Source organism: Clupea harengus, chromosome 3 (assembly GCF_900700415.2).
Source record: "Clupea harengus chromosome 3, Ch_v2.0.2, whole genome shotgun sequence".
Lineage (NCBI taxonomy): Eukaryota > Metazoa > Chordata > Actinopteri > Clupeiformes > Clupeidae > Clupea > Clupea harengus.
In genome coordinates, this window is record NC_045154.1 from 8,731,922 (window position 1) to 8,752,826 (window position 20,905).

The window sequence follows — 20,905 nt, forward strand, 5'->3', positions numbered from 1 at the left end:
CTGAGCCTTCCCAGCTGTGTGCGGATGCTTCCCACGGAGAGGTGAGTGTTGTGTTTTAAATGCTCTCTTTTCATTCAAACGCTGTGCAGGATGAGTAAACAGCTCTTACACAACGCTTTGAGAACAGTAAAAATAGCATCTTTTCATTTACCCCCACCACCACACCGCACGCGCACGCGCACGCACACGCACACGCACACGCACACGCACACGCACACGCACACGCACACGTCACTAGGGGTGATGACTAATGGCGAAGAGTTCTGACTTGGAAAGACTCGGAGGCATCCTGACACTGTGTACAAAATTAAAACCTCATCCCAGTAACGCTGTCGGTCGCCTTCGCTTAGCTGCACCAGAGGAAGCACTCTCTGGAGAAAGAACCCACCATATTTACACTCCTACAGACACCACACCAGCTATCAACAAGCCACAACAGAACCTTCGTCAACATGGAGATGACTTCAGAGAAATGTTCACCAGAATGTTCTTCTGGGACACTACAAAGAACCTAGAAGAACAATAATGCCTAATTTATAAGACACAGTTTTGTCCTATGAAAGTGTTGCCCAGAATTAATAACCAATAGAGTTCAATGATCTTTTCATCAGAAGGTTAAAGTAGAGTCTTTATGTGTAGCTGTATGTAATGCTGTAATGTATACCTCAAGACTAAAATAACGTTTTTGTGTATCAGTGTATCTCCATCAATCAGGTGGGCAGCCATGCTCAGCTTAGCTATACACTGACTACACTGGAGGAGGAGAGGGTTTCTGCAGAGAAAGGTGAGGAGAGGAGAGGAGAGAAGAGGAGGGGAGATGAGGTAGGGGTCAGTGTGTATGACCCTCACTTTCATCTGGCCACAGCACACATCGCTTACCCATCCACCCAAGTCCGCCTTGGCTTGGAAACAAAGTGAAACTTGCCCCTTGCGCTGAACACAACCAAAGAGTCAGTCGGCCAGCCAGCCAGCCAGCCAGCCAGCCAGCCAGCCAGCCAGCCAGCCAGCCAGCCAGCTCGTAGATGAAGCAGTCACACCAAGCCACACCACACGTCAGCCCATACGGCCCCCCTCTCCACACACTCAATTTGGTAGCTAGCAGGCTTTTCACTGTATGTTCCCTCTCAAGATGATTAATGATTGGTCAACATCTGCATTGAACGCTGAAAATGAAAAGCAAACGTGTGTGTGTGTTTGGGGGGTAATTGTGTTGTTATGTCACTGAAATAAAAAGAAAGAGAAAGAGAGAGGAGGAGAGAAACAGAAAGGGGGGGGAATGTGGGAAAGAAAAGGAGGGAGAGTGAGGGCTGGGGGAGACAGATTATTCCAAACATCTTTGTAGGAGGCTAACTTTGTTTAGTTTATACTGAGGACTAAAAGCTTTTTGGGGAAATCAACAGTTTAAATTGGCTAAAATAGAGGCCGAACCCAACAGCCTTTCCTCTGACAAACCACTCAAGAAACAAAGCTCGCCTATGAAGCTTCTTCCAAAAACACAGCAGGGCACACAAAAGAAACATAAAAAAAATAAATAATAACTCTAGGTTGTTCTAGACCTTCCCTTCACTTAACACTCTACAGCACCTTCATGGGCCCTGAACCCAGGACATATACAGATAGAAATCTGATTCTGAGTTGAAGTGTTCCACTTACGGGGGGGACAGGTCGTCCTAATTGGGCTTAAACATAAACCTGTTTTTTCCGTTGCCTTGTAACGAACTACCCCAACACCAAACAGAACCTGAGACGATGGTGACACATCAGGCCATATGGGACAGGGGGGGGGGGGGGCTGAGAGGGAACTAAGAAGGGGGTCTGTTGGAGGGAGAGCCCCATCTCAGAGAGGGGCTGCAAAAGTCAGCTCGGAGTCCTGGTCGAGCTGCCAATCTCTGGCTGAGCCTGCCTCTCGCTCGCGTTAGTGGTCATGTCAAGTGCTGACAGCTGAAAGCCATTAATTCCTCTGCGTTCAGACCACCGGCCGCAATGCTAATGACCAGCGCACAGACCACTTACTCTACAATCTCATGCCAAGAAACAGACAGACAGAGAGAGGGGGGACAGATAGAAATACATAGAAAAGAGAGCAAGGAAGAGAAGGCAAACGTGTGTGTGTGTGTGTGTGTGTGTGTGTGAGAGATAATGAATAGCCTTTACTTAATATATACATTTAATGCAAACAACATCACATACATTGTGTCTATGTTTAATGTGAGGAAAGGATGAGGAAACTTAATAATAACAACTGCGACCCTTAACATGGCTCTGTCTGTCAGTTTATAGAACACCAAATGCCAACCATCACATGGAGCAGCAAAGAGCAGGCAACAGCTAACACACAGAGTAGGTACAGACAGACTGCTTCAGTGCCCTGTGGCGCACCACACACACAAACACACACACACACACACACACACACACAAACACAAACACACACACGTAGAGTCAGCAACCCAGTGTACTCCTGTCACAGTCAGGCTGGATCTCTAGAACACTCCGCTGAAAACCCTAGCGCCTCACCGCAGCCGCTCTCCCTTTCTCCACTCTGTTCTTAACCCCAGCCGCTCTCCCCTTCTCCTCTCTGTGTGCTGCACCTCGTGAACATCAGAAGAGTGCGCGCCACACGGCCCTCACTGGCAGGCCGCCTTCACTGGCTTATGAAACGCCCTTGATGTGGTGAGAGTTCCACACCGCCAGGACCGCAGCGCTGCTTCCGAGGCCAGCACTGTGGCTCAAACGCCGGAGAGGACCACAGGCTGCTGGGCTAATGCAGGGACGCCACATGAGTGATAAAGGCCCTTTCTCTCCCCCTCTCCCCCCCTCTCTCTCTCTCTCCCTGCTCATGCTCCTTTTCCCTCCCTCCCTCCCTCCAGGCGAGTGGGTATGGTGGAGGCACAGAGAGCAGGCGAGGGAGAGGATTAGAGGCTGAGCACGTGAAGGATGCTGCTTTGCTTTGTTAAAAAAAAAGAAACACTTGCGGGTGCGCTATTTCATGCTCCACATCCGCAGGTTGCCAAGGCAACCCTAGTTTTTCCCACTGTACTGGGGCATGGGGTGGGGTGAAGAGGGGGTGATTCCCATGCCCAGTGGCTCACTCTAGTCACAGTCTTGAAGCCTTTTCTTTCTTTTTTTTTGGAGCTCCACAGCAGAACTGAAATGGAGTCGCCACCACCCCCTGCTAGCAATGACAAAGGGCCCCGGAATCCATTATAAACTCTTTGGCGGCTTTGGCCCCTACATCACTATGTACACCCCGCTCAGTTCCCTGCTGACTGAGAACACCTGGAACCAGGAACTGGGTGAGGAAATGTATGAACAAACAGTTGATCAAAACTTTGTCATAAAGACACCTCCACTTTACCATTTCCGCATGCCCATCTAATGCTGATATTGATCCAGGACGGAGAGAGACGGGGAGGGAGAGAGAGAGAGAGAGAGAGAGAAGGGAGAGGGAGAGAGAGAGATAGAGAGAGAGAGAGATGGCTGTGTAATAGTCTCTTACCTTATTGCTGGGGCATAAAATGGCCAAGGATCTCAGCAGATTTTCACAGCTGGAGGAAAAAAAACAAGAGAGAGAGAAAACCAAAGTGAGTCAGCAGAAGACAAATGCATTGACACTGGGGGAGGCAGACGCGGCTATTAGCTGAATGTGGAGAAGAAAGAGGTGCTTTAAAAAGACACAATGACCAAGCATTTTAAACCACCATTACTTTAATTACCCAACTAAAGGAGCTGCCCCAACCCTTACACACAAACAGCTTCATTAACCATCCCGTAAGGACACTGCACTGCGAGGACAGACTCCTGACATGATGAGATGGGATGATCATTATCCCCTACAACATTCACAGCGGGCCATGTGCCAGGCTATTCCGTTAAAAAGCGGGCTTTCTTGGGCACAGTGGGGCTTTTGCGGCCGAGCGTTTGATTCCAGCATGGGCCTGCCGCAGCGAGCCGGTCATTACCCCATCTTCACTGGGCACCAGGCATGTGGTGGGGGTGGTGGCGGGTGGTGTGGGTTATGTTGATAATGCATTAGAGGGGGCTGCTGCAGAGACAGCCTGGAGGGGTGGGGGTGGGGTGTAGTCAAGGCTTCTGGCTTCTTCCCCGTCCATAGTTTGCCCCTCTGGCACAGCCCGCCCCCTCGCTTGAAAAGGAGCCCTCTCCTTAACCTGATTACTGTAATGAGCTTAGAAGGCTGCGGACCATGCTGCCCAGCACGCAGATGCAGGCGCCCCCCTCCTCCCCATTCAGAGACACACACACACACACTCAACCCCTTACTGCACTGAATGTGAGGCACTGCTGTATCATACAGGCCGGCAAACATGACTAGATGGTACTGGCAGTGGTGGATATATATGCGCCTGCCCAAAACGACTAAATATTTGTCGGTGGTCAAAGCAAAGTGGACTTGGTGAGCCCAAGCATGTCCAATTTCACAGTGTGAGAGAGTGAGACAGACTAAAAGATGAGGGCAGATGTAAGAGGGCAGATGTAAGCTGAGCCCATAGGACATTTGGAGCTGTAAATGGACTGAGGCAGGGGCCGGCTTTCGGAGGAATGTGGAGGAGAGAGAGCTTGGGGACCCGACGTGAGAGTCTGCAGCATAAACAATCTGCTGCTCAAGAGCTCGGACGACTGAGACAGGAGGTTGTGAACTTAAGTTTCAGGAGACGGAAATTAACAGCCATCTCCCACCAACTCGTCAATCCACAATTTGACCGAAAGCATTAATTCAGTACACGCATGAAGAGGGGGGGATGTAGAAACTGTAATGATGTTGATTCATTGCACAGCCTAAATGAACACAGCAATCAGAGGCCCACAACAGGGAGAGGCAAAAAACAAAAACATAAACACACTTTGATATTAGCATCAGCTGGTGAGGCATCCCTCACTGCAGTTAGCACATCATGCGACCACATCAAAGTAGTAGTGCGAAGATGGCTTAGCGTTTCTGTCAAACACAAAGACTGTTGTTTACTTTCCAATTCCTTTCTTTCCACTGCAAGGAGGAGGAGGAGGAGGAGGAGGAGGAGGAGGAGGAGAAGAGCTGTTGAGACGTAAAGCCGGGACCAGACCTCCTGCGCAACACCTGGATCCCACACGTGGAACAGGAAGAGGCGGAGCTGGCGAGCTGAGCTTGTGGTCTTGGAGCTCCCGTGTGGGGCATACATCATTCTCGGTGACATCATCCGGAACAGACCTATTTCTGTGCCTGGGTCCCTAATGTTCCGGAAAACCACAGGTGCTTCTGATAGCAACCGCTATGCAAACTTCAGGCTCTTCTGATATTTCTGGCAATTCTGTGGGGTTGGGGGGTAGTTTAAGCGCATTACAGTGCTTATAAAAGGTTAAATAATAGAGAAGCGAAAGCACTCGGATCAGAACCTTCGGGCCAGATCTGGGCCAGAGCCGACCCGCTGTCTGGAGCAGCTTTTATGTGACAGAAAAGGATCAGTGGGCCGTGATGTTACACGCTCCTCATCAGAGCTGGAGCGAGGGGAGCCCTAAACAGCTCTCTCCGCCAGAACTGCTGACTGTGCCGACAGCCTTAAAGGCCTAACAACTCTCTTAAAAAAATAAAAGAGCCTTTTAAACGACAATCTGCACACCCGCACTCAGTCACATCTTGCTCTCACTCTCACTTTTAACTCCCACCCCCACCTCCTCACCCACGTGGCACTTTCTGGGAGAAGTCACAACTTCTGAGACAAATCCATAAGAGCATGCAATGATTTATCATGCACAGGGAGCACTAAAGAGCCATTTTCAGGGGTGGGGGTCTTCCATGAGGAGAGAAGTTTGCGCTGAAGCATGGTGCATAAAAGGGAAGAGAGAGGATATGGAGTTGGACCCACCCTGCACAGGCAAGCCCAGCCCGGGGAGAGTACGAGAGGGGATGAGCGGGGCTTCCTGATGGGTCCCGGTGGCGGATGTCGGGGGAGGCTGGATTTCAGCCCAGCCGGTGGAAGCAACCGGAATGCTTCTCATGGACCGAGCCCCGTTTGGAGAGCAGAGGAAACCCGGAGTTGGAGCGAGAGCGCCTCAGCGATCCTGGCCTCTGCGAGGGCCCGCATCAGCCGCCTCTGAGCTATTACTGCCATGGCAACATATGCTTCTGCAGAGCCCCTTCCCCTTCTAAAGTGTTGGAAAACTCTGATCTAATTACGACGGGCTCACCCAACAAGAACCCTGGGATAATGGAAGCAAAACACAACTTATGCCGCAAGAGCACTTCACTGCTATGAGAGGCACGGAACAATCCTAATGCTGGGAAAACACGGAAAATCACACACACACACACACACACACACACACACACACACACACACACACACACACACACACACACACACACACACACACACACACACACACACACACACACACACACACACACACACACACACACACACACAGCACGGCTTAGCACGAATGAAAGGGTAGTTTTGTCTGTATGTTGCGCTGGTGACATTAGTCGGAGTGTCACGCAGCCAGTGGCTCCCAGAGTGACGTCAGCCACTGAGGACACAGAGGGGGGTACACTGCTGAGGGCACTGGATGAGCTCCTTGTCTGGGAAAAGGAATAACAGATCCCCTTGTTTGGGAGTGGAATTGCTGAACCCCTTGTTTGGGGAAAAAGCCCCTGAAGCATCAGGCATGGCAGGCCCCAAAGGACTCTCTATTTAGGGACGAGATGTATAGATGGGGGGTCTGCACTATGGCAGTACAAGAGTTCAGCACTCCGAGAGGAACAATCCTGAGACCATGTTAGGAGATGTGCAAGGGCACGAGGGAAGCTCCACTGGGAGACACTTACAGACTAGCAGCGCATTCAAGACAATTCATTGAAAATGTCTGCATACCCACTCGCTCATTCTTACGACCTAGTTTCAAAAGGTTCATTAAGACGATGAATTTTCACAGCCTGTAGTAAATAATGTAAATGACTAAGACGTGCATTTGCCTCAAAAGATGAATTAAATAAATGATTCGCACATGCAGGTTTCTGGTCTGCAGTTGCTTCCATGCAGTCTATGCCACTGTAGGCTCAAATCTATAAATCATTCATCTTCCAGTATTTATAGAATTACTCGGGGGAGCTGATTTGCAGCTAGAGCATAATCCATTTAGTTTAGATGGAGGACCCTGTGGGCCCCCATATTGAGATAATATACAATGGTCTTATTATAGATGGAACAACCCTGTACTGTACCAGGGAAAGACATTTTTATTTGTAAAAGGTTTTGAAGGAGAGCGGAGAAGGGTACCTTCAGAGTGGTTGAAAATCCATAGCCTCTATACTGTGTAATGACACAGCACAATGACTAAACAACATAATTATGTTTTTGGCGAAAAAAAAGCTCTAACTCAAGTCTGCTGAGAATCATTAGAAGAATTTCTGGGCTGCAAAATTTGGCGACATTCTTTCTTCACCGAAATAACTGCAACATTGGGATAGCCCCGACTTGACTTGAGGAGTGGAACTGCAACTGAATACATAATTTGATAGTCACCTCCAGGGGTGAGAAGAGAAAAAAAAAAGAAGATACAGAGCAAAAGCCAAACCACGACCAAAACCTGCCCCTGGCTCCTATTGTGCAGATATTTTTAAGGCTCACTCTCGGTCCCCCTCAGAGGCATAGATCATTTGGAGAAAGCTCCACGCTAAAACGGAGCGATGCTAACGATGATGGGGAATAGGAGGATGATGACAAATCCATTAGGCCCCATAACTCGAGGGGAGATTGCTGCGAATGATGATCGTTGTCATTTTCCAGCTTCGTACCCTCCTCAGAAGGCAACAGAACCTGGCTCTGCCGGTTCCGTGCCAGATCATGGCCGGATCCGGTCCGGTGTCATCTGCTATCGGAGACCCTACACGCCCCCTGCTCAGGGCTGAGCATAGAACAGCTCTGGGGGAAACTTGCCAGCTGGACTGAAGCGAACAACACTGCAATCTGAAGACATCCAGCAAAAACACATGGCAGCACTTGCGAGCGGCACAGCGGATCGAATGTACCACCACCCTCTGCTGACAGAGCCAAACTGTCACATCCACTCCTCGGGATCATTTTGACTGCTGCATCACTGTGTCAGCATGGATTCGGAGCCCTAAAATATGATATTTAAGTGGATTTGAGTGAACTAAGGAACACACAAACACACACACACACCACTGTGCATTCATGTGTGCTTGTATGGGAGCAGACACGTCTATTCAAACCAATTCATTAGGCCTAAAAGTGCTTCAAATTATAGGAACCAGACTGCAGAACTAATTTCTGGCGTGTTCTTTGGATCTGGATCCCAGGTCAGCAAAATGCCACGATGGCACATGCAGCTTAACATATGCACAGGCTGGCCGGGTCTATAAATGTCCCCTCGTGTGGCAAGAACCCATGACCATAGCCACTACTCTCACAGTACATTAAATTGGGGATCCACTGATAAGCCCCTTTAGCAGCTCAGCTTGCTCTGTCCACAAGACGGGGCACAGGCGGTCCCACACGCTCAGTCAGTGTCTGCTCCAGAGATGACAGAGCGGCCGCCCTGTGGGAGATCTCAGGCGCCCGTGACTCCACACGCCACACTGCACCGAGTCACCAGATCCAGGACAAATCAGGCATTTATGGGGCTTTTCCATGGGGCCACGCCATCCTCCACCTCCGTCAACAGGGCCATACGACCGGGTGCCCCCGTGAGAGGCCACTCCATCATCCCAACCCCCCCCCCCAGTTAATCTACAGTTACAGTCTTCTCCATGGCATACAAATCAAATGCCGGCCTGGAATGTCTCTGAATGCCAAGTGAAAAAAAAAAAGTCAGATTTGCTAATGAGAGATACAGGAGCGAACAGCAGGGGCCTTCCCCGAACAGAGTGGCCTCATTATCTGTGCCTGACTCCTGGCAAAGGTAACCTAATTGTCAAGTCATCTGAGCAGATCACGCCCCCCTCCAACCTTTTCCCAACAAAGCACTTTTAAATCAATTAGCTTTATGGGCAAAAAAACGAAATAAAAAAAATAAAAAGTCGATAGGGGACAAAAAGTATCCACAGTCCTCATTGAAATCAATGCCGTTATACAGCATTATACTGTACACAAATATCTGTTGATGTTAATGTAAACCATATGTTCATTATCAGTTGCAGTTTATGTGGTTTGATGTTGTACTATTTTGCAGTGAACTCCCTATCACTTGAAGCTGTTCTACGATCAGCTTTACCACATCCAGAAAAAGCATTTGTGCCAACCAAGCCCTAGAGCAAACATAATTAAATAAGCGAGGCCTACCATAATATGACCCCGTCAACTGCTTTTTATTTCTCACTTTAATAAGGCAGTACAGTTGCAATTGATTACGGTAACAACACATTTAGACTAAAATCCATTTAATGACCTTCAGACTGCATTACATATACCTTCCTCAATTTGGCATGATACTGCTATAACCAAATATAGCAATAAATGAATTACTCTGAAAAACATCTCACGGTCACTTAAATGATTTATTTGAAGCACAATGAGCACAGCATGAGAATCAAAATGTAAAAACTAAAACGTTTTTTTTGTTCATAATAATAATAATAATTTACAAAGCAGTGCAGATGGTGTTTAAAATCTTACCATATGTTTCTCCAAAGGAAAAAAAACTCAGCATTCTATGGATAGAAGTAACTCAAGGTCATTCAATGAAATCTAATTTACAGACAATATGCATGCCCGAGAGATGAGCAAGCATCAACTGATAGAATTATTTTGAATAAGGACATGACAGAAGGAGAAACGGGACTGGATAAAATAATTATGATACCCAGTCTCCAGTAGCTGCATGTGGGCCCAGTACCAGATGTTAGTTTTCTGCTGTCAACAAGGACTGTGTTTAACCCCCCTGCAATGGTGGGGTTAAATCAAATAAAGTTTTAGAAATGAAGGTAAAAAAATATTAGTCACCACCTCCACCACTCGCACTTTGGCGTGTTTTACTCAGTACCATCACAATGAACAAACAGTTTCCATGAAACTCTGACAGATACGCTGAAAAACACAAGATGTTTTTTTGTTTACAATCTGGAAAGCAAGACCAGAGAAACCGCAAAATGTAAATGGACAAACAATATGGGGTTGTTGTTGTTTTTTTTACACTGATGACTACTTTGCCTAACTGGTCATATATCACCTTCCCACCCTGGCTGCAGCTTGTCTATTCAATACCACAGCGGTTTTGGAAGCCATCAATCAGACAAAAGACAACAAGGATGAACCAGTCATCCACTGCAAGACATTCTGATGGCATGCATTCTGTTCCGTTGCTGACAGATGCCATGCTGTACGAGGACACTACAGTGTGGGGTGGGGGTGTTGGCCAAAGTACTGGTGTAGGCATGACTCTGGCTTTCTAGAGCAAACCAGTTATTTTAAAGAGAGATAAATGATAAAAAAAAAAGAATTGCTCATGAAAGACAAGTGTGCAAAAGACAATACCCTGTCTCTGCTTACTGCAAGGAAGATGTATAGCCCAGGGCTTAACTTACAACAAGGATTTACAGCTTTTTCTCCAAGTCGGGAATCAGTGCAGCTACCATTCACTGGCCCAATAGTCAGATACATAACACAGGAGCTGGGCAACAACCTTATAGAAACAGGATAGGGATGAGTCCACCAGAGGTTTCCTATACGATCTAATGAGAGCACAACCCCCGGGGGAACACCTCACTCTGATAAACAAAGAGCTGGGTTATTCACAGTATGGATGCAGTGCCTGGCTAAGAGGAGTTATGGCGCCGCATCCAACACAGCACGGCGAGAGATTAAAAATGTTTGGCATTAAGTTATTACATTCCCTTTACATTCCAGGTCAAGAGGGCATCCAACTGAGAACTAGATATAAAATGGTGGGAATTTTCACATGTTCCATGCAATGAAAGTAGAGTGCAACCTGGTTGAGAATAAGGTACAGAGACAGAATGTTCACTCAGAGGTCAACACTGGACGTAAGTATGATTTATTTATTCCCCTTGGTTTGGTTTATAATTGGACTCTGCCTGCCTAAAAGTTGTATGAGCTAACAGTACAGCGGAGGACCAGGTTACAACAACAACAACAGCTGAACAGCCCCCCCCATCAGAGGTAGATTATGGTCAACAGATTGTTCAAAAACAAGGGCTTTGGTGCCAGAATCCTCTAGCCTACGAGGACTGAATAGAAAGGTTTTGAAGGAGAGAGAGAGAGAGAGAGAGAGAGAGTGTGTGTGTGTGACAGAGAGAGAAGGAAACAAGAGTGAGGGAAAGGGGGGGGAAACACATTTAGCACATCAGCTGACACACACCTACACACATACTTGTAAGGCAGAGCACACCGTGGGCTTCTTAACCCTCGGACACAGCTTCTTTAATCTATACCATTTAAACTTGACATTTCCACGCAATCTGTCTAAAAGCATCCCAGAAGCGACAGAGAGAGAGAGAGAGAGAGAGAGAGAGAGAAAAAGGAAAGCAGGAAATTCAATCAACACACTCTCTTCCCATGTGCCCCCTGCTGCTTTATTAGTATGGACACTACAGATGTTGCAGCGAAGCTGATTTACGCTCAGAACCGCACAAGCGCCACAGCAGCGAGGGCAGCGCCCCATAACAGAGCACACTTCAGGGAGACGAGGTGTGGGGGCGGGAGGATGGAGATCCATGGTCTCCTGCCACCAAATTACTAACATCGTTCATCAAAGCAACACAGAGAGAAAAGAAGAGCAGCAGGGCCATCGCCATGGCTGCCACTCCATCTCACATCAGCACGAGTCCGTGCCAAACGAGAGGCGCGGGCTGATGAATTAGTGCTTGGTGGTCGTCGTCGCAGCTGGTCAATCAGGCCTTCGAGGGCAGCAAGTCACGTCCCTCCGGAGGAAACATCTGCCAAAAAAAGCTGCATAATCTCAACAGCTCAAGACAAATTGAAAATATACTTTGCTTTTTTGGAACAGTGAAAAAAAAAAAAAAAAAAAAGCAGATCGGTACTACTGTGACTGCCAAATATAGTTCCGGGAACGGCATAATGCTCTCTTTCTATTCTCCAGATCAACAGATACCAGATTCCAGTCAAGAAAGGGAATCATGTGATTGGGTAATTCCACACCACACCTTTCAGATATTTTTCAGCTGACAACGCCATTTGTTTAAAATGGCATCATAGACTGAGGATATATACATCCAGGGGCAGGGGTGCAGAAAGGCCATATTCTGATAGGTTGCTCTTTTCTTCCATGAAGCGCTTGATGCCATCTCTCCTTTCGTTAGTGGCCGCTAGAAATTCTGCACATCTGGGGAGCAGCTGCTGCCCACCCCCCTCGTAGAGGTCACTGGGTTAGGAGCCTTCTGGAAAAACGCCATTTAAATCCCGCTTGCTAAGGATTCCCTGGAAAATTAAACCACGGACCCATCCAGTCTGGCCTCCTCGGCACAAGACCGTGACATCTCTACTGACCCCTCTCTTCCAGGGAAGAATGAGAGATTCCAAGGGATTAGTGGCTCGGGCTCTCTTAAGGGAGGTGTTCAGAATCTGAAGGACGGAGAGCAGTAAAAAGATATGTGTATATATACACTATCTATCTATATATATATATATATATACACTATCTATCTATATATATATATATATATATATATATATATATTAGGGATGGGCATTCGATTAAATTGTCTTAATCGATCGTCGGGAGAATTAACGATCGATTTTCGATTAATCATTAATATTTTTATATTAAAATTCACTATTTATAGGCTATATTAAAATGCAGTGAAAATAGAAAAAACACAGCGTGTTTCCTCATTGAGATATTTATTACAAGATGAACAACTCTTGTGGCAGTTAAACTTACAAGATGGACAACTCTTGTGGCAGTTAAACGGGATCCGTTCAATGGTTACACTTGAAAATATGCGCTGCTGTACTCTTAAGCAGCGGAGCCGACAGCTAGAAGCCGGTGCTCATAAACACAACTGACCTTCGTTTTTTTTTCTCTCTAACTAATTAATCTCACATTTTGAAATTCATTCATCTAGATTCATCGTGATTAAAAGTTTGTTTTCTTCTAAAGACTAAATCTTATAAATTAACGAGTAATCACTTCATTCATTATTTTAGACACTGTTGTTTAATTGTATTTTGTTCGTGCTCTCTCGCCATCAGCCAAGGAATGTATGCGAGACACAATGGTGCCCCTCGACGGTAAATCGTAAGAATTGTCCCCTGAAGCAATTCGAATCACCTCAGTCAGCCCACCGTCTTCAACTATGTTGATGGGCCGACAGTCACCCGCAACCTAAACTGCTACAGCGTTGGTAACCTTTTCACGGACTGGTCTAGTTAATTTCCTAGAGAAGTCGTGGAGTGTGGGTTGGCGACCATCTAACCTGGGACTGCTTTCTGTCGGGTGCTTTGCATTAAGGTGATAACTTAAACACGAGCTGCTTCTGTGATAGCTACATTCAGCTTGACAAATGCTACATACAACTTTAGTTTTGTCGATTGTTCTGTCATTTTGCCTCTTAAACAGAAACTTTCCGCCCAACAATCCCTCAGCTCTCTCCATCTTCAACTACCGTCTCGGTCTCTTCTATCTAACTGACTGCAGACAAGGGGCGGTTTCGTGCCACGGGTCAACGCGCACCGGAAGTAAACAAAGTTGCGTTAACTGCGTTCAAATATTTGATTGCATTAATCTCCGCCACAATAATCTCATAGAATAACGCGTTAACTTTGACAGCCCTAAAATAAATAAATTACACGCACACTACGCAACAGAACATGCATTGGTTTTAATCGATGAAAAAATAATTTCATCGAGGAAATTCTTAATGATCAATTAATCGATCGTCGATTAATTATGCCCATCCCTAATATATATATATATATATATATATATATATATATATATATATATATATATATATACACACACATATATATGTACAGTATGTATGTGTGTGTGCGCATCTGAGTTGTGGGGGAGAGGGGGTTGTAATTCAATTAGTCCCACAGCTCTAGCCCCATCCAGAGAAATGAAAGGAATCATGTCCATGTAGAAGGGGCCCTGCTCCAGCTGTCACTCTATGGCTCTGTCCCCAGTCAGCAGGCTACTAGCAGCCATTTGTATAAAAACCCTCTACCACATGGGCCCTTTGAACACACACACACACACACACACACACACACACACACACACACACACACACACACACACACACACACACACACACACACACACACACACACACACACAATAACAACAAGTGTGGAAAAACTTTGGGCACATGACTCACATCCTGAAAAGCGAACTGGCATGTTGACTGGTTGCTGGGGATTGAGAGGGTAGCAAGTCAGTGAGCCACATGCAAAGACAAAGACCGCCCGGGAGTTCTGACAGCAGCAAAAACAGTAAGGGGACGCCTCCTTGTCTTCACAAGAGGCTCTCGGCATCAGCCGTGCAGCAGACAGCTTTGGCTGAGATGCATGTCACACAACCCCACCCCCCAACCCCCAACCCCCAACCCGACTGTTCCCATCCCCTGCGGAGCCTGAACACACTGGTGCAGACTTTCTCTACATGACGGCCTGATGAATTATCACAGCCTCGCCTTTTCTTTCTCTGGGAATGCAGCAATCAATCAAACTGTAAATATTTTGCACATTTCCCCAGGTGACGTGCTCTCACAGGCCAAACGACTGCAAATAATAATCATCAGCAGAGTCTGATAGTCATTAAAATGATGGCGTCAATAATCCTGCCTGCAGTGAAGGCATTTTAAGTCAGGAGATTACGGGGGAGCAAAATCTGAATCACTGAGAGAACTGATACGGTTGGTGAAGATAGGCTGTTATGAAGACATTTGGGTGGCGACAGCCGGGTAGACGGGTACAACAGCAGAATTAAGAAGCGTAAGATGTCTAAAGAAAGGTGGGGGAAACTCGGGCCTAAGAGGGAGTGGACAGCAAGCTGCTCAACAGTGTTGGACGACCAAAACTGGCCGACTCGTCACAGCCTCCTGGCATGCACAGTGGGAAAGTTAACGTGACACCTCCACATCCTGTCGGGCCTAGGCGGCCCTGGACGAGTGCCATCTCCTGGAGGGAGGTGAGGCGTGGGGAGAGGGGGTGGGGGGTGGTGGCGGGGCAGTAGTTGGACTGTCGTCGAGGGTGGTCACCAAGACGAGAGCGGCGAGTCTGTGAAAGCAAGCGAATGCATCGGAGGAAACCAAAGCCGCATGGCAGAGTGAGTGTGTGTGTGTGTGTGTGTGTGTGTGTGTGTGTGTGCGTGTGTGCGTGTGTGCGTGTGTCCGTCCCTGGCCACAGCTGCGCAGCTAGCAGATGGTAGAGGACTGTTAGGAGTTAATGGGGTATCATTTTAAACCTACGTGCTGCATTTCCATGCCCCCCCTGTAGAAGCGGACGAGGAAGCCGGCAGCTCCTGGCATCCCATTCATCCGGCTATTTTGGGGTGCGGCACATGGCCCCCGCTCGGCCCCTGTGCTTGGCCGTCCGGGGGCAGGTGCTCCCTGACGCTTTCAATGGCCACGTTTAAAAATGGGATTTGCTCTCTAAGGCCCTCTGTGTGCTTACTGTTAACTGCCAATGACTTACTGTAAGTCTGTTGGCATAGTCAACCGGGGCTTTATGGACTAGCATTCTAAACACAGTACAGTACTATTGGTTACTGTCCATTTATGCTAAACGGGTGGACACACACACACACACACACACACACACACACACTCTCTCTACAGTGTATAAAAGGGTTGTCAGCTGCTGCATACAGTGAATACTGTACGTTGAGGAAGACCTTTTCTGTTGAAAGGACCTTTTGATCCAATCTTAACATCTCTAGAATCCTTATTAGATATACTTAATTTCCTCCAAAGGCCTGCCATGTGATTAGAAACCTCATTAGTGCAGTGGAGAGGGCAAGGGACCGAGGGGAAAGAAGGGGGGACGGTTTGGTGATTGGAAGGAATTTCAATGCATGAATCATACAATATAAAATGACATCTGGATTGAGGATACAATGAGCTGCACAAAAAAAGCACTCGAGCCAAATACAGACCTCACTGCTGACTGCTTTTAGCAAGGGGGAAAGGGGGTGGGGGGGGGGGCTTTCCAAAGTTGGGATGGATTAACGCCAGCACATAGATGTACTTCGCAGATAGCCATCCTGCTTGTCTCTCCTTTGATAGTCTCATGACTTATCACACGTTACACGAGGGAACAAATAAGATCGCCTTACCAGAACAGCAGGGCTCGGTCCCTATAAGCTCTGTGCTTTTAATTCTTAAAAGCGCATTCATACTCAAAGCCTATTAATAGATCTGCACTGCTCTTATGACAGGGGGGCTCCTTGCGTTTGCCTAGAAAACCACCCTCACTTTCTCTGCACAGATAGATGGGTGGAGTGGAGAGATCCCTGGGGAATTACGCTCTGTTCACATTCCACATGTGGGGGAAAGAGAGAGAGAGAGAGAGAGAGAGAGCGCTAAGAAGAGAGAGAGATAATTAGAAAGACACATAGAGAGGGAGAGAGGGAGAGAAGGAGGGAGGAGAAGGTGGAGAGAGAAAGAGAGAGAATGGAAAAAAGAGGGGAAAAGAAAGTGAGAGAAGAGAGTGAGGTTTCAAAGAAAGCCATCTCATTGTTCCCAGCCTACCACTGCAGAGAACGGCATCTCATATTCAAGATGCACAAAAAAGCAAAAGAGGGTGCAGGCATGCACATGATCACTTTAGCAATTGGGCCTAGAAATACATGAAATCGTATAGTTTTTGTCATGGTGGTGGTGCGCTCACACACACACACACACACACACACACACACACACCCCTGCTTTCCTTCCATGTATATCCCTTCCCCTCTGTGCTGGGGACAGTCTCACTATGCTTCACCAGGGAAATGTAAACATGTACCATACGTTTGTTTAGACAGTACGGAGGTTGCGACTAAGGAGCAGATAGAGGCAGGCAGGGAGGGAGAGAGCGAAACAGAGGTCTGGGACATGATAATGTAAATAAGGTTAGCGCTAGCCTACAGGCATAAGCACCTGTCCCCAGCAATAACATCCCCATCGCCCTCCTCCTGGCTAACGCCATCTTGTCCAATCATTTTAAGACCTGGGAACAAATATGTGCTTGATATGGCCATATTTGTTTTTTCACACCGTAAGAGAGAGAGAGAGAGAGAGAGAGAGAGAGAGAGAGAGAGAGAGAGAGAGAGAGAGAGAGAGAGAGAGAGAGAGAGAGATAGATAGATAGATAGAGAGGACACACACACACACACACACGTCACTCCAGTCGTGTAGTTTTCTATTTATTTTTGGACAAAAGCGCATGCTCTCAGATGTCCCAACGAAACAGCCGTCAGGGGGGAAACAGTCGGCAGAGTGGAGAGGCAGGGCTGTCCTGTAACTGGATAAGCTGCCATTATGGAGGACAATGCGAGTGCAGCCCACGGGGCAGTTCAATCAGCACCGGAGCTCGAGTGCTCTGGCTCTAGTGCAGCTTGTGCTCGGGCTTCTCTCATTCCTCAGAGGTGCCCTGCAGCCTGGCGCACACACACACCATATTCAGAAGTGAGTATGCAGTATAAGGGTTGACACAACAATTACCTGCCACTGAAGTTGACCAACTACCACTAACTAACTAACTAACACTATCTACATTTATTTGCATTTCTTCATTTTTACAAGTGCTTTTATCCTAAACCAGTGATATGGTATGCATGATATCAGTGTGTGTGTGTGTGTGTTGTGTGTGTGTGTTGTGTGTGCTTCCAGTCAATTGGATTTATAGTGTGATGTTAGCACCTTGCACTACCAGCTGAGTTCTAGGAAACACCATTTTTTTCATCATACAGCCATTTGAGTAAATGCAGCTACCCCTCACTCTTTGAATCCTTACAAATGTACGAATAGTTTTTACAAGTTATTCCATGAATCACTTTCTAAATCATTTAAATATATATGTATATATGTATGTAAAAGACAAAACACATCGAAATGAAAAGACTGTGTATTAAAAAAAGAAACTAGCTCCAGGATTTTCAGCTCACAGATTTTTTTACAAGCACAATGTTTCACAAGGATATAAACAAGAGCATGGCACTGCCACTAATTATCCAGCCTGATGAGAAGAGGCTGGAGGTTCCACCCAGGGACAGGTTTTCCATAGCCCCCGTCTCCGGGTCGAACACGGCCCAGGCAAGGGCCAAGACCGTAGTGGAATCAGTGACATGTTACACGCGGACCCAGGTTCGAGTCCTGCCTAAAGTCATTATTTAGAGACTGGAAAGTTGTGTGCCGGGCGCTATGTGCCAGTCACTCTGAGAGCACGACTCAAACAAACAGCAGTGTACACACACACACACCAATACCAATACAGACACATACGTCAGTTTGCATATAGGCAAATGGAAACCTCACACACAACACATACACAGCAAATCACACACACACACACACACACACACACACACACACACACACACACACAATCAATATACGAACACACACACTAAAAAGGAAACCTACCGCCCGCCACATATCCTGATTAGCAGTTTGACTACACGTGCAGTCAGGGAGAACCCCAGCAGAAGGTCGCATTAACCCTGTGTGCAGAGGAGCGCTGCGCTCACAAGGCAGTCCCACAGGCCAGGGCACACAACAGAGCCGCTCAATACTAACTCACTTTAAACCAGCCGAACCAAACGAAGGGGCTGACAGGCAAAGCAGGAGACAGCTTTTGACTTCAGAACAGATCTGATCCACGTCCAGGCCAGACCTGGCCCGGTCACAGGTGGGGATTACAATAAGAGGGTGAGGACAGGTAGAGAGAGTGAGGGGGATAGGATAGAGCAAAATCAAGCAGAATCAGAGATGGATAGGAAGAGAAAGAGAGGCAGAGGGAAAGAGAAAGAGTAAGAAAGATGTGAAAGAGGAGCTAATGATTTATGTGACATGAAAGAGCAACATAATGCGAAAGAAAGAGTGAAAGAGAAAGATGAAAGAAAGAGTGATACAGAGAGAGAGAGAAAGAAAAAGAGAGAGAGAGAGAGAGCGGACACTAGGTGGGGCAGAGTGTGTGTGTGTGTGTGTGTGTGTGTATATGTATGTGACGGAAGGGGAGTGTGTGATTGCTGCTGCAGCTTCTGCTAGCTCAGCGTTCTGCAGAGAGGCTCAGCAGAAGACAGCAGCACTATTCCCACTGCTCTCTATGCTAGCCTGGCCTCCATCTCCTCTCCTCACCCCACACACACAAACAAACACACAATACAGAGATCACTAGACAGATGCCAGCCAACTCTGGGCCAGACACTTCCTTAATCAGCTGCAATCTGGTTAACCTCAAACCTGCCACAATCACAGCACATTAACCTCTCTGATGGATGGTAAACACCGTGGGCTTGTTTAGGGAGATGGTGGATGTATGAATCAGGGTTAGATTTATAACAACTGATTTCTGTTCCTGTAGAGAGAGAGAGAGAGAGAGAGAGAGAGAGAGAGAGAGAGAGAGAGAGAGAGAGAGAGAGGGAGAGAACACCCTCCTGTTCCACTAGCTGTCTGAGGTGGTGTGATCAGCATGTCCTCGCCTTGGGCTGTGCTCGTCAGAGGGATCTGCTTTGTGCTTTGCCCAAGTGACGGCAGCTCAGATGCTTTACTGTAACCTAAAATAGCATCAATCCATTGAAACTGATAAAAAGAGGGCTAATCATTCATGCTGGTTCAGTACTACACAGTTCATTGAAGATGCAGAACTAGAGCCAGCTCTCCACACAATAGCTGAAAATGCAATGGTACAATTCTCATTTTTTTTTTATCTAAACTAATCTGCTTGTCAACACACAACCTGCATACTGGCTAAACCTCTTAGGCGGGGGCAGTCGTTATTACATCCCCACTCTACGGCGAGACCCTGCCGGCAGGGGCCCCGCCTAAGCGGTGTGATTGGACAGCTCCCTGGGTATGCCACGCCGAGTGACGCTCGTAATGCTCCAGAGGGGCAGAGAAGCGGTGACCTCCCGTACAGCAAACACGCTCTGTGTTCTTAGAGAGAAATAATAATAAAAGCCCCACATAATAGGCTGAGTGCGCATGCACACCCACTCACACACTCACTCACTCAAACACACACACACACAGTGCCTGCCTACACGTGACAATCTTGAACCCATTCCCCTGAGGGAACATGTCACATGACATTAAAAAATCCATGGCAATAAAAAAAAAAAAAAAAAAAAAAAAAAAAAAAAAAAAAAAGGGAAAACACCAGCCGAGGCTCTTAAAAGGAATAGAGGAACATCAGGAGGCCGTGGGAGGAAGAGCAGAATAGACCATTGTAGTGTGTGTGTGTGTGTGTATGCGCAGAGAGAGAGTAAATGTGGGGGTAATGATTCAGATGGAACCACGGCAAACAAAGGCCAGGTGCTTCTGCAGAGTATGCTGTAATCGTAACTTAACACTGGAGGAAATGGGGCTTTGACAAATTGCAATGCCAGGCAAAGGCAGCCATAGACTAAATGCCACTGCCCGGGGGCGCCAACACCAACACTGATTACATTTGAGGCGGCGCTCACTACACCACTCATTTACCTACACCAAATGTGTGCAGGCGCCACTGTGTGCCCTGTGTGAGACCGTTGAGACGGTGAGACCAACGAGACAGTTGACAATAGCACAGCTCATGATCTGGGCTGGATAATCAATTTCCCCAGTGGGATAAGGAGGGTGAAGAGGACGATAGATAACTCCTATTTCCCATGGTTCCCTCTCCATGCCTTTTCCCAGAAGATAGCCTTTCATCTAACATACAGGAAACTCCCCCTCACATGGGGCAAATCAACACCCTCCACACAGTAAAACCTTTAGTGC

The 20,905-nt window shown here is 47.2% G+C and overlaps 1 protein-coding gene across 6 annotated transcripts in view; it reads right to left on the minus strand.

The window, feature by feature from the left end:
* tln2b (talin 2b) overlaps positions 1-20,905 on the minus strand; it is a 123,986-nt gene that overhangs the window by 92,121 nt on the left and 10,960 nt on the right. For all 6 annotated transcript variants that reach the window (XM_031564476.2, XM_031564478.2, XM_031564474.2 and 3 more), the window contains exon 2: positions 3,500-3,548. The gene's annotated coding sequence lies outside the window, so the exon portion shown is untranslated. The remainder of the gene's footprint in view (positions 1-3,499; positions 3,549-20,905) is intronic.